This window comes from Aotus nancymaae, unplaced genomic scaffold (genome assembly GCF_030222135.1).
Source record: "Aotus nancymaae isolate 86718 unplaced genomic scaffold, 86718_ANA_hifiasm-v0.15.2.pri h1tg000016l, whole genome shotgun sequence".
Taxonomy (NCBI): Eukaryota; Metazoa; Chordata; class Mammalia; order Primates; family Aotidae; genus Aotus; species Aotus nancymaae.
In genome coordinates this window covers 46,805,917-46,818,747 of record NW_026988428.1, presented here as the reverse complement: position 1 = coordinate 46,818,747, position 12,831 = coordinate 46,805,917, and the positions used below count along the sequence as shown (strand labels likewise).

At 38.9% G+C, this 12,831-nt stretch overlaps 1 pseudogene; it reads right to left on the bottom strand.

Moving 5' to 3' along the window:
• Positions 1-10,612: 10,612 nt before the first annotated feature.
• LOC105720473 (melanoma inhibitory activity protein 2-like) lies at positions 10,613-12,504 on the bottom strand (annotated as a pseudogene).
• Between the last annotated feature and the right edge of the window lie 327 nt (positions 12,505-12,831).

Sequence of the window (12,831 nt, the reverse complement as noted above, 5' to 3'; positions counted from 1 at the left end):
TGAGGGTAGGAACTTTCTCTAGTTCACCGCTTTACTCAGAATCTAGAATGCTATCTGCATAAGCAAGACTCTGGATAATTGAAGCAATCTATTTGGATCAACATAGGCATAGAGGGATGAACCAATGATTTTTTACTTTTATTTTACCTTGTTTTCTTCTACTCCACCCTACTTATTAAGGACTGCATTAAAAAAAAATTACGTGCTCTATGTTTGCTCTAATTACCGTTAGCATGTTTCCAACCAAGCATCTAATGCTTATTCAATTTCATCACTTGGATTCTTTCTTACAGGCACCTCAAATTGACCTCCTGGTTCTTCCTTGCTCCTATTCTGTCTCTCCCCTGCCTCATCACCCCTACGCAATGTGCACAGCAAACATCACCACAGTCCACCAGCTATTCCGCCATCTTTCTTTACCTCTCCCCTTCCTTACTTCCTACATCCAATCACACCAAGTCCTGTGAATCTTATTTCCAAAATCTTTCTCAGTTCCATCCACTTTTCTCTATTTCCATTGTCACTAATCTAAGCCACTCTTTCTCCATCTGGACCTGGCAATAGGCTTTTAACTCATCACCCTACATTCCCACCTGCCCATTCCAATTCATTCCTTATACTTCAGCCAGGGAGATCTTTTTAGAACTCACACTAGATTAAGTTGGCCTGTTTCAAGCCTTTCAAAACTTCACCCGCCTTTCTCAGTGATGGGACCCGGTTGAACCTCTTTTTATGTCACTGTACCTTCATTCATGACCACTGTTGTGCTACATTCACAGAGACAGACAGAGACATTCAAGATTCAACCTTAGAAAGCCTTAAGGCTTGTGGCCTGGCCAGACAGGAAGAGCTGAGATGATGTAGACAATAAAGAGATTCATTTAATTCAATCAAGTGGTGAATTAACCTGGGATGGGACTTGCAGACTCAAATCAGACAGAAAAATTAGATAATGCTCAATGTGAATCTGGGACATGTGTATTGGAAGATCACACCATTTGAAAGTCACAGAATAAAAAATAAATGGCTCATACAGGTCAGAGATAAGAAGAAAATCATACCTAAGACCAATCCAAAATTATGTGGCCAACGAGCACCCTCAGCATGCTGAGATAGTTACCTCTATTTTCAAGAGAGAGTAACCTGGATATTCTTAGAATAATCAAAACATGTCCTTGATAGGCACAGGGCCAACACATGGAATTGTGGGGAAGCTGTGCAGCACCCACCTATAGGATGTGCCTCTTTCACACTAGTCAATATGAAGGCTGCTCCCAGAGTTGTTTGGGAAACCATCTATGCAGTCATATATAGACAACTTCATGAATAAGTACCTTTTTCTCCAGGAAGAATGCTAATACTTTTGTGTTAAGATCAAGAAAAAATATTTTAATCTTGATATAGTTACTATTTAAAGCATTTGTAATATTGAAGAGAATCTGGCATATTAGAATAACTAAAAAATTAGACCTAGAGTATTTATAGTTAGAATAACTAAAAAATTAGTAGAAACCACCTAGCTGACTCAAACTGGCAAAGTCTGAGGAAGGTTAGTGAAGATAACGCGAAAAGGGGTTAACAGCACTCCGAAGCTAGTGACAGTAGCAAGCACCTCTCCAGGCTTGAGGTGTATGAAGAAGGGTCATTGCTGGAACCCAGAGGCAGAGGAGGGCTGTCTGGAGGCCCCCCTGGGCAAAACTGCAACTTTTAAAGGTTGCTCTCAGCCAGAAGTGATCCTGAAGAGGGAAGCCAGGAAATACAGACCCAGACCTCACTCTCTCAAATGTTTTCCCTGTTCTCATTGACTGAAAAGGAACCTGACACCAGAGGACAGAGAGTTCTTCCTGGTGTAATTCATGCGTATCAGGACAAAGTGTACAGTGGGAGGGGGTAGAAAGGAAAAGGAACGTGAACAGGCAAGCAGAACACAGCCAACCTGTTTTGCACCTCAGGATGGGCTCTTGTGCTCCATCTTGGAAAAAGCTTGTACCTCCAAATAGAAAACATGTGAAATATCAGTATATGGTGTTGTTAACTCATGTGTGCCCCCACATGGAATCTAAAACATTTGCCACTATCAGCATGCTTCACAGTAGTCAGCAGGGAGAGAAAGGGGAGGGGAGAATAAATGAACATAAACAGTAGCTAGTACAGTCCCTGTTTAGGCAGCTGCTCACAGACCTAAGGTGGTGATCATAGCTGCCTTCTTTTGTGACCCATTTCATGTTTACCCCACTCTTTGCTAGCATTTTCCCTAAACAAAGTCATTTGCCTGAGAGATTTGCATCTTTGGTGCCCTTTTTATTGAGATGGCACAATATTTTCATTGACCAGAACTATCAGGCAAAGGAAGTCTAGGAGGTAGTCCAATACTTTGCATTCTCTGACACTCTTTCTCACCATGATACAACAGCAACATGGTGCCCTTCTGGTAATTGGATGCAAGGAAGTAAAGGGCTCCTTCTTTCCAAGAGTTTGAACAGCCAGCCAATCCATTAGCCACTGCTCATGGATCAGTATAGAATCAGGTCATTTTTCTTTCCAAACAAATTGGACAAGTAGATATTCTGCTCAAAATTCTGCACAACAGGAAGTCTTGCTCTCACCTCTGCCTTTCAGGAGCACTGAGAAGCAGTGGTCATCCATTTCTGGCTGGTGCAAACACATATGAACAGCAACACACTTTTCTTTGGCTGTGAATGAGCCATGGGGACCTCCCCTTGATATAATAGGTAAACGTATTACTCTGGGTTTTCCAGAGAAACAGAATTAATAGGATATATCTGTATCTGTCTGTCTATCTATCTATCTATCTATCTATCCATACATACATACACATACACACACGTGTGTATAGAGAGAGAGAGGGACTGGCTTTTGCAATTATGGAGACTGAGACGTCCTATGATCTGCCATCAGCAAGTTGGAGACCCAGGAAAGCCAGTGGTGTAATTCCATCGAATCCAAAGGCCCAGGAACCACAAGAGCCAATGGTATGAAATCCTGGTCTAAGGGCAGGAGAAAATGAGATGGGATGTCCCAGCTTAAGCATTTAACCAGAAAAAACGGGCAGGGTGGGGGGCAGGAATTCCCTTTTCCTCTTCCTTTTGTTCTATTCAGGCCCTCAGGGATTAAATGATGCGTACCCACATTAGGGAAGGCAGTCTACTGAGTTCACAGATTGAAATGCTAGTCTCCTCCAGAAGCATCCTCACAGACACCCTCAGAAATAATGTTTAAGGAGCTCCGCCAAGATGGCTGAATAGGAACAGCTCCAGAGCGCAGTTCCCAGCGAGAGCGATGCAAAGGGCCAGTGATCACGGCGTTTCCAACCAAGGTACCAGGTGCATCTCTACAGGACTGGTTGGACAGTGGGTGTAGCCCAAGGAGGGCAAATTGAGGCAGGGTGGGGCACTGCCTCACCCAGGAAGTGCAGCGGGCCGGAGGGCCCTCCCTCCTGTGCAACGGAGGCTACTGGGGACGTGTCCCGCCACCCTGGAGCTCCGGTTTGGATGCTGTGCTTCTCTGACGATCTTTGCACCCCACAGACCAGGAGACTCCCGCCTGCTGACAGTGGAGTGAACGGTTCTGTCTTCCTGCCATTCGAGGAGACGCTGAGGTATGAAAACAAACAAACAAAAAACAACCTCCTGTCTCCAGCTCGGTGTCTGCCCACCCAGATCTGTGCTTGAAACCCAGAGCTCTGGTGGAGTAGATACTGGAGGGAATCTCCTGGTCTGCTGGTTGCAAAGACCACGGGAAAATGCAGTATCTGGGCTGCAGTGGACTGTTCCTCCTGGTACAAGCTCCCATGGCTTCCCTTGGCTAGGGGAGGGAAATGCCCCAACCCCTGCGCTTCCTGGGTGAGGCAGCGCCCCACCTTGCTTCAGTTTACCCTACACGGGCTGTACCCACTGTTCAACCAGTCCCAATGAGATGAACCGGGTACCTCAGTTGGAAATGCAGTAGTCGCCTGCTTTCTATGTGGTTCTCATTGGGAGCTGCAGACTAGAGCTATTCCTATTCAGCCATCTTGCCAGCAGGCTGGAAAAAAATTTTTTTTTAAAGAGAAGCTGCTTTATTATTAATTAATTTATTAATTATTTAGAGACACAGTCTCACTCTGTTGCCCAGGCTTGAGTGCAGTGGTGTAATCTCAGCTCGCTGCAGCCTCTGCCTCGCAGGTTCAAGTGATTCTTCTGTTTCAGCCTTCCAGAGTAGCTGGGATTACAGATGCACGTCACCAAACTTGGCAGACTTTTGTAGTTTTAGTAGAGACTGGGTTTTGCCATGCTGGCCAGGCTGGTCTCGAACTCCTGGCCTCAAGTGATCCTTCTGCCTCAGCCTCTCAAAGTGCTGGGATTACATGCATGAGCCACCTCATCTGGCCCAAGTGTTGGAAAATCTTAATATGACCTTGTTGAGTCTTTGAGTAGGTTTTTTTTCAATTGTACGGCAGTCACTATGCTAAATATTATTTCCACTGGATGGCTTGAAGAAGTTCTCCTTTCATTGTTGTTCATTGACTAAGAGGTGTGAGAGGAGGGGAACTGGAGCTTGAGGCGATTACATTTAGGCAAAGTTACTCTAGGAATGGGAAAGGGAACTGAGTGGTAACAAAGTGAAGGCTTGCTGATGTACCTGAGAAATCACGTTTTTAATAGAAGGACTGGAAGCTATCTGATATCCTGCAGGGGTGCTGTGGCTGGCGACTGGAGGACATGGTGGCTTCATCAATACTGGAATGGAGATTGCCAGGACTGTTGTTCCAGAAGAATAAAGAGATGAGCTATAGTTGAAATTGCTGCCATTGGGGTTTGCACTAGGCAGGAAAGGAAGCAACTTCAGGAAGGAGTCAGAGAATGGAGGTGGGGGGTACAGAGGACTGAGCTCTGAAGGTTTAGGAGCAGTAACTCCGAGTGCGGCCACGGGCAGCACTGGCATCACCTAGGGCTTGTGGGAAATGCAGAATCTCTCATCCCACTCCAAACCTACTGAATCAGAACACACATTTTAATAAGATTCCAGATGTATATGTACATTCAAGGAGAAAGATTTAGTGTTAGAGTATGAAAGATATCAGCAAAACAAAAGATTAGCCTAGTAGAGTAAAATACTGAAGTTTAATATTTTAGAGGTGATCTTTTTTTCTCCTTCTTTCCTTCTTTCCTTCTTTATTTTCTATCTTTTTCTTTCTTTATTTTTATAAATGGAGCCTTGCTCTGTCATCCAGGCTGGAGTACAGTGACATGATTTTAGCTGACTGCAGCCTCCACCTCCCAGGTCCAAGCAATTCTCCTGACTCAGCCTCCTGAGTAGCTGGGGTTATAGGCGTGCCACTATGCCTGGCTAATTTTTGTATTTTTAGTAGAGGCAGGGTTTCAATATGTTGGCCAGGCTGGTCTCAAACTCCTGACCTCACGTTATCTGTCCACATTGGCCTCCAAAAGTGCTACAGGGGTGAGCCAGCGGGCCTGGCCCTAGAGCTGATCTTTCTAAGCATGACACCATTAAATGTAAAACCATAATAAAAAGGCTAATAATTTAAAAACATAAAAATGTATGACTTCTGTACAGAAAACCTTATACAGGTTAATTTTTAAAAAAATGTTTAAATCAGATTATAAGAAAAATTACAAACTGGAAGAAGGAATTAATAGCTCTTAAAAAATCAAGAATGAGCAAAGCACATTAATAAGCTGTTCATAAAAGCAGTAACACAAATAGCTCATAAACACAGTAAAGGTGACCAACCTGGTAAGCAATCAAAGAATTACAAGTTAAAGGGGTAAAGTAATATTTTGTTTCGCTTGTCACAAAGCAAGATGAAAAAGATTGACAATACCTGGAAGTAGACAGGATCTCAGGAAATGACATTTATGTTGTTTCAATGGTATTCTACAGTAATACAATCTTTCTGGAGGGAAATCTGGGAATAGACGTCAACATTTTAACTGTGACATTCCTTGCTAGAGATTTATGCTGTAGAAGTAATTTAAAGATGTGCTGAGTTTGTATATGTTAGGAGCTTCATAAGTGCTGCTTCTTTAAATTGTGACAAAGTAGATAAAACCTAAATGTCAAACAATAGCAGATTGGTTAGATCAGTGGTTCTCAACTTGAGGCAGTATTGCCCACAGCAGACATTTGGCAATATCTGGAGACATTTCTGATGGTCATCACTAGGGATGGGAGCTCCTGGCATCTAGTACTGATACAGAGGACAGAGAGGCTATTAAACATCCTTCAGTGCACAACACAGCCTCCCACAACAAAGACTTATCCAGCCCAAAATGTCAATAGTGCTGAAGTTGAGACACACTAGAATATAAAGAATATTATAGCTATACAATTAATTATTTTTCAGCCATAATAATTTCAATATAGATCTGTATTTATTGACTTGGAAAGATAAATTGTTCAGTAGCAAAAAGCAGATAATAAGAGTAAAACGAAAGTAAGATCTCATTTAGATGAAGCAAACAAAAAACTATTCCTAGCAATATGTTTCTGAGGTGACCAACATGCTGAGTGGTAATCCACAAGCTGCAATGTTTTTTCTTTTTTAAATCTTTCTGTATTTTCTGAAAAGTTTTTCCAGCAAACATGCATTCTTTTTTAAATTGGAAAAACAATGAAAACATTTTCATCTAAAAGCAAAGCAGAGAAAAAAGCACAAAAGTGTTAGAGAGGACCAATGACTAATTCTGAATGAAAACAGGATCAAAATGTCTTAGAGTAAATTACAACAGTGCAGAGGAGGTAAAGATCACTGGAAATGGGAAATTCAGGAATGAAAAAGCCAGAATGTTGGATCAGTTCTGTTTAAGGGCTCTGAATTCCCTAAGATAGTAGCAGGAATTGGGACAGAGGGAAAAACTATAGTCAGGGGCTAAGCCCCTCAATAGATGTCAACGAGAATGAGAACAGTAGAACTAGACTTTGTGACTTTCAAACTGTTTTCTTTTGAAAGTGTCACAAGAAAATATGAACAAGATAAAAGAAAAATTTTAAGCTTACTAATTTTATGTACCTGGGAACAACCATTCTTAAAATATTTAGGGGCAGGGCATGGTGGCATGCGCCTGTAGTCCCAGCTACTCAGGAGGCTGGGGCAGGAGGATTGCTTGAGCCCGAGAATTTGAAGTTGCAGTGAGCCATGATCACAGCACCGCACTCCAGCTTGGGAGACAGAATGAGATTCTCTCTTTAAAAAAAAAAAAAAAAAAAAAAACTCCAAACCAAACACATGCGCATGCGCGCGCGCACACACACACACACACACACACACACACACACACGTAGGTATTCATCAGTGCCCTAGTGTTGCACCTTTGTTTCTGATATTTCATTGTTATACACAGCACATCTATAAACATTCTCAAAGCTAAATCTTTGAGTACCTGATTACCTCCTTAGGATCAATTCTTAGACATGCAATTGCTAGGTTAAAAAGCACATACATTTTTAAGACTTAACATATTTGGCCAAGTTTACTCCTATAAAATGTCAAATGTATAATTTTTAAAATGTTAGAAAGTATTCTCATACAAATATAGAGTAAGCGCAGGTCAAGTTTTTAACTCATTAATGAGGAAACCAGGAGGAGAACTAAGCAAGTTCAGAGACATAAGAAATTATGTGTGTGTGTGTGTACACACACACACACAATATGTATATCTATATGTATACATATATTATGTATATCTATATGTATACATATATTATGTATATACATGTATTTACATATTTTTATATGTATCTGCATAGGAATCTATGTAGATTCCTATGTATATACATAGGCATATACATCTATACATATGTACATGTATTATGTATATATCTATAATATATACAAATATTATGTATATATGTGTATACATCCCATAATGTATATGATATATATATACACACACATATAGTTTGTATACAGAATATATACATATATACATACATATCTAATAAAATACTAAAATCACTATAAATTATTGCTAAATTAGATAAATATTTGATGAATGTCCTGCAGGGTGATAAATCACAACTTTTGGTGCTATCTTCTTTACAGAGGAGAAATCATTTTTGTCTGTGTAGGACAGAAATTATATCTCTATTAGACAAAAATGTTAACATTTTACCAATTTTCTACAAGCTAACATCTGAATTTACAGTTGTAAAATGTGCAAATCAGTAACAACAGGTCAGGATTCAATTCACCTTAGATAGGCTAGTTAGGCAGTGCTGTAACATGAAAATGAATTATGCAATCATATTTTGCCTTCCAAGTTTTGGAAAATTTTTTCTGACCAAAGCTCATCCCAATTTACAGTCCTCACTGGTCATATGTGAAAGTGCCTGTTTGGCCCCTCGTGATTACTATTATCTCTTTTAAAAAGGTGTTCCAATGTCATAGATAAAAATGAAATCTCATAATTTTAATTAATGTGACTGAACATTTCTCTCACAGTCTTATGGAACATTTATTTTTCTTTTAAAAAAATATATCAATATCTTTGCTCGTTTTTCTGCTGGTGCATTTGTATTAGTCTTTTCCTTCTTGATTCATGTTTTTTGATATATTACTACCAAATTTTTTCTTAAATTACATATTTATATTTTCTTCTATTTTTATTCCCTTGGCATTTTTATCTTTTCATTTACTTTTTCTTCTTTCATCTCATTTTTTAAAATGAATTTTTAGAGCAGTTTGAGATTTGCAGAAGAATTGAACAGAAAGCATAGAGTTCCCATATACCCTTTTCCTGCCCCACCCACAGACAGTTTCCCCTATTATTGACATCTGGCATTAGTGTGGCATATCTGTTACAACTGATGAGTCAATACTGATACATTATTATCAACTAAACTCATAGTTCACATTAGGGTTCGAATTATGTAGGCTATGAGTTTTTTAATAGAAAAACTAGCTGATTTTATTATCAATTCCAAACAAGTCTTTAAATCAACTAAAATGTATTTAATTCCACATAAAGTTACTTTCACATTTGTCTACAACCACAGTAAATACAGTTCTGGGAATAAAGACACAGCCTTTGGAATTCAAAGCTTTCCCACCTGCAAGATTACATATATAAAACTCCCACTATTGTTTATATATTGGTGGATTAATCAAATTAAAATAGTTATACTGTCTAGAATAAAATAAAATGGAAATAATTTATTCATAAGATTCATATTTAAATCATCTTTATTTACAAAATACTAGCCTGGAATTATAATGCCATTAAGCTTCCATTTTAGCAAAAGTATAAGTAAAGTAAATATAAGTAACAGTTATACAGTAACAGAAGTTAATTAAATGGAAAATAATATCAGTCAAAATCATTTTTGAAAAGAGCAAAAAATATTGTGAAGTTTCTTGCTCTGGTTCTGGATGTTCAGTAGCAGGCTTATTTGAAGGTGGAATCAGCCCTGAAGGACTCACTTCTGGAGTGGAGGTGGGAGGAAAAAATCCAGGTCTTGGGGAAGGTAAGGAGGAAAACTCCTTGGTGGATACACATTTCTCATTGTTCAAAGAGATTTATAAAAGACATTTTATAACTTTGAGAACCTGCACTGTACCCCTAATAAATCATAAAGTTTATAACTTCCATTACCTATTCTTTTATTTAAAAATTGACACCAGAATAATTATTTCATCTAACAAACTAATTTTCACAACATTGAGAAAAATGTACCTCTCCAAATACAGATGATTAAAGGAAATATCATTAATTTTTAATGTAATTTTTGTCCTACCTTAATACCTCTTTTAAAAAAGATGAATTATTTCAAAATATATGAAAGCTGCTGGAAAAATAATTTTTCTTTCATTATCAGAGTCCTTGTGAAAGAACATTTTCATGTAATACAATTTTCACCAAACTTAAAATTCATATCAGTGATTCCCAATTCTGATTTGATATTAAACTAAAACATATCCAGTTATATCAAAGACCACCTTGAAATTCCCCCAAACAAAATTCATTTTAATTCACTTTAAACTTTAAAAAGAGAGGAGAAACAAGAGAAGGAATGACTAGATGAGACATTCATAGGCAAACCTAGTATTTGGTAACCACATATTTCTTCTGCAGAACCCTATAGCTCAAAATGGTAAAGTATGAATATAAAAACAATATATTACTCCCTTTTTCTTATGTGAAGCTTTAAAAGAATTCAGTAAGTCCAACAATTAGGTCTAATGTAATAAATACATTTTAAGTTTTAGATAAGAATAACTACATCAGAACTACTTGTGAAAAAGACTTTAAAAAATATAGCCAGTAATTTTAATGCTAGAATATAAATTTTAATTATTTTAACTAATGACCAGAATAACAAGTTGCAACCAAATAAGATACAGATAATTTTAGTTTTTTAAGACCTACAAAAAGTCAATTATTTTCTTTACTACCAAAATACAGAAATAATTCTGTATTATTAATATGAATCAAGTTGAAACCTCATTATATTCCACTTATGGCTGGCTGCCTTCCCAATTCAGAAAAGTAATGGTACGCTCACAGAATGCTAGAAAAGATTTTCCTCCACTGTGTTATTACATGAACAGATAGTAAAATTAATATCTCTGATTAATAAAACACATTGAGCTTTAAAAAAAATTAAAAAAAACAAGCATACTTGCAAATGGAGCATGTGGTAGACCTGGGAAATCTCTTGGTGGAAAATCATCTCCAGAAGCTCCCTTTTCCCACAGAGGTGACAGGGGCCCAGTGTCAGAAGGACCCCTGTGAGAATCAGATAACATATCAGAGCTTGATTCTCCTCTTTCATTGGTAATCTGATGGTCCAGTGGATTCCCTGGGCCTCTTGAGCCTCTTCCTCCTCTCCTTGTGAACAAAGGTGAGAATCTGGGTGGACCGTCAAATGAAGTTGGAGGAGACAGAAAAGCTCTCATTTCAGATGAAGGCTGACCCAATGGTGAGGAGCCATATGAGGAAGGCTCTCTGCCAAATGGTGTGTTTGAAACATCCAGTGCATGCAGATTTTTTTCTAAAAGTTCGTTCAGTTAATTTTTCTCTGTTGTGAGCATTTTCTTTCCTTAAATTATTGAGATTTCTTTCAGCAATTCGAGCTGCAAACCAATTATCATGTGCTTTGTTCTCATAGGAAATAGTGCGCTTTTGATAATAATGTATCGTTCTCTCCAATTCTTCTTCAAGATCTTTGGCTCACTTTCTATAGGTCTCCAGCTTTGTGGTGGCATGGCTGATCCTTTTGTCTACCTTAGAAAGTTTATCTTCTGTCTCTAACCGGCAATTTTCCTCTGTTGTTAATTTCCTGTAGAGTTTCATTTCATTTTCTTGATATAATTCAGTCATTACTTTAAGTTTCTGTTGAAGCTTCTGATTCTCACTTTCAAAATGTGTGTTTTCTGATTGCAAAGACGCTTGTTCAGTCTCAAGATTTGTAATACACTCTGTAAGGTCTTCCTTCATTTTATCAACTTCAGATGACTGAATATAAATTTGGGTTCTTTCTCCTTCTAAGCTTTTGAAAGAAGCATTGAACTTAGCAGCATGAATCAGTTTCTTCAAAGCTCCGTTTGGAAGATGATCTAAATACACACCATTTTCTGATTCACTGTTCATTTCTAACTCTAAGTTATCTTCATCCATTCTGTCTTCTCCAAGCATAGCCACCCAATCTTCATCTTCAGCAAGTGTTCAGTCAGAGTCTTGATGTGATTGTCTTTAGCACTGAGAACTTGTTCTGCGTGTACTTTGGAGTCTTCCAATGTTATTTTCTGTTTATTAAGTTCACTCACTTGTTGTTTCCATACTTCAGCTTCTTGCAAAAGCTGTTTCTGGCTTTCCTGAAGTTGAGAATTTTCCTCCAAAGCATCTTTTACTGCTATCTTCAGTGGTTCTTCATTCATTGGAAATAAAGTCCTGAAGGTCATTTTGGCTTAAGCAACTTATAATTTGAGGGATTTTGACTCATCTTCTAGAGACTATATCCTTTTTGAAATATCCACCATCAGTTCATTTTGTTCAGACTGTTTAGATTTCTCTTCTTTTAACTCTTTTACTAGACATAGTATTTCTTCCTCAAGTTCCGCATTGGACCTGTTCAGCTTTTCACAGGTTACCTCCAAGCTTGGTGCTTCTGTTGCCTCCTTCTCAAAGCTGGCATCCTTTAAAGATGACTCTACTTCATGGCCTTCATACTCTTTTTGAACAATGCTCAGTTTTTCCAGTAGTTTACATTTTTCTTTAATTTGTGTAGACAGTGTTTCACCAAGCTTTTTCTCTCTTCCCAAACAAAACCAACTCCTAACTGATCTAAAACCTCTCCACAAAAAAGAATAGCAAAAAATCCAAACATAGCTGCCCATATCACCCATTCCCATGGAAAACCATAAGAATTAGAATCTGCTCCCATACTTTGACGCAGTGCTGCCACAACCCTGTGTAGCGCCTCCAGAACCAGCCTCAAGTATGGCTCAGGGGTAGCCTGGGGCTCCTCCATAGTGCCAAGGCTACTCTGGTGGTCGCCGCAGTAACCAGGGCTTGTGAGGGCCACAACAAAGGGCAGAGAACAGGCAGCCTTCTGTCTGGAACCTGAATCCACAGGGGGCAGCCAGAGTAGACCACTGCAGAGCAGGCTGCGGGAGGAGCTGGGAAATGCTGGGGATCTGAAAGATGCTGAGGGAGCTTGGGGGACGCAGGCACCCACAGGCCTCACTGGGCCATGCTGCCTTTTTCTTTTTTCTTTCTACTTTATTGTTAAAGATGGGGTCTTGTCATGTTGTCCAGGTTGGTCTTGAACTCTTAGCCTCCAGGGATCCTCCCAGCTTGGCCTCCCAGA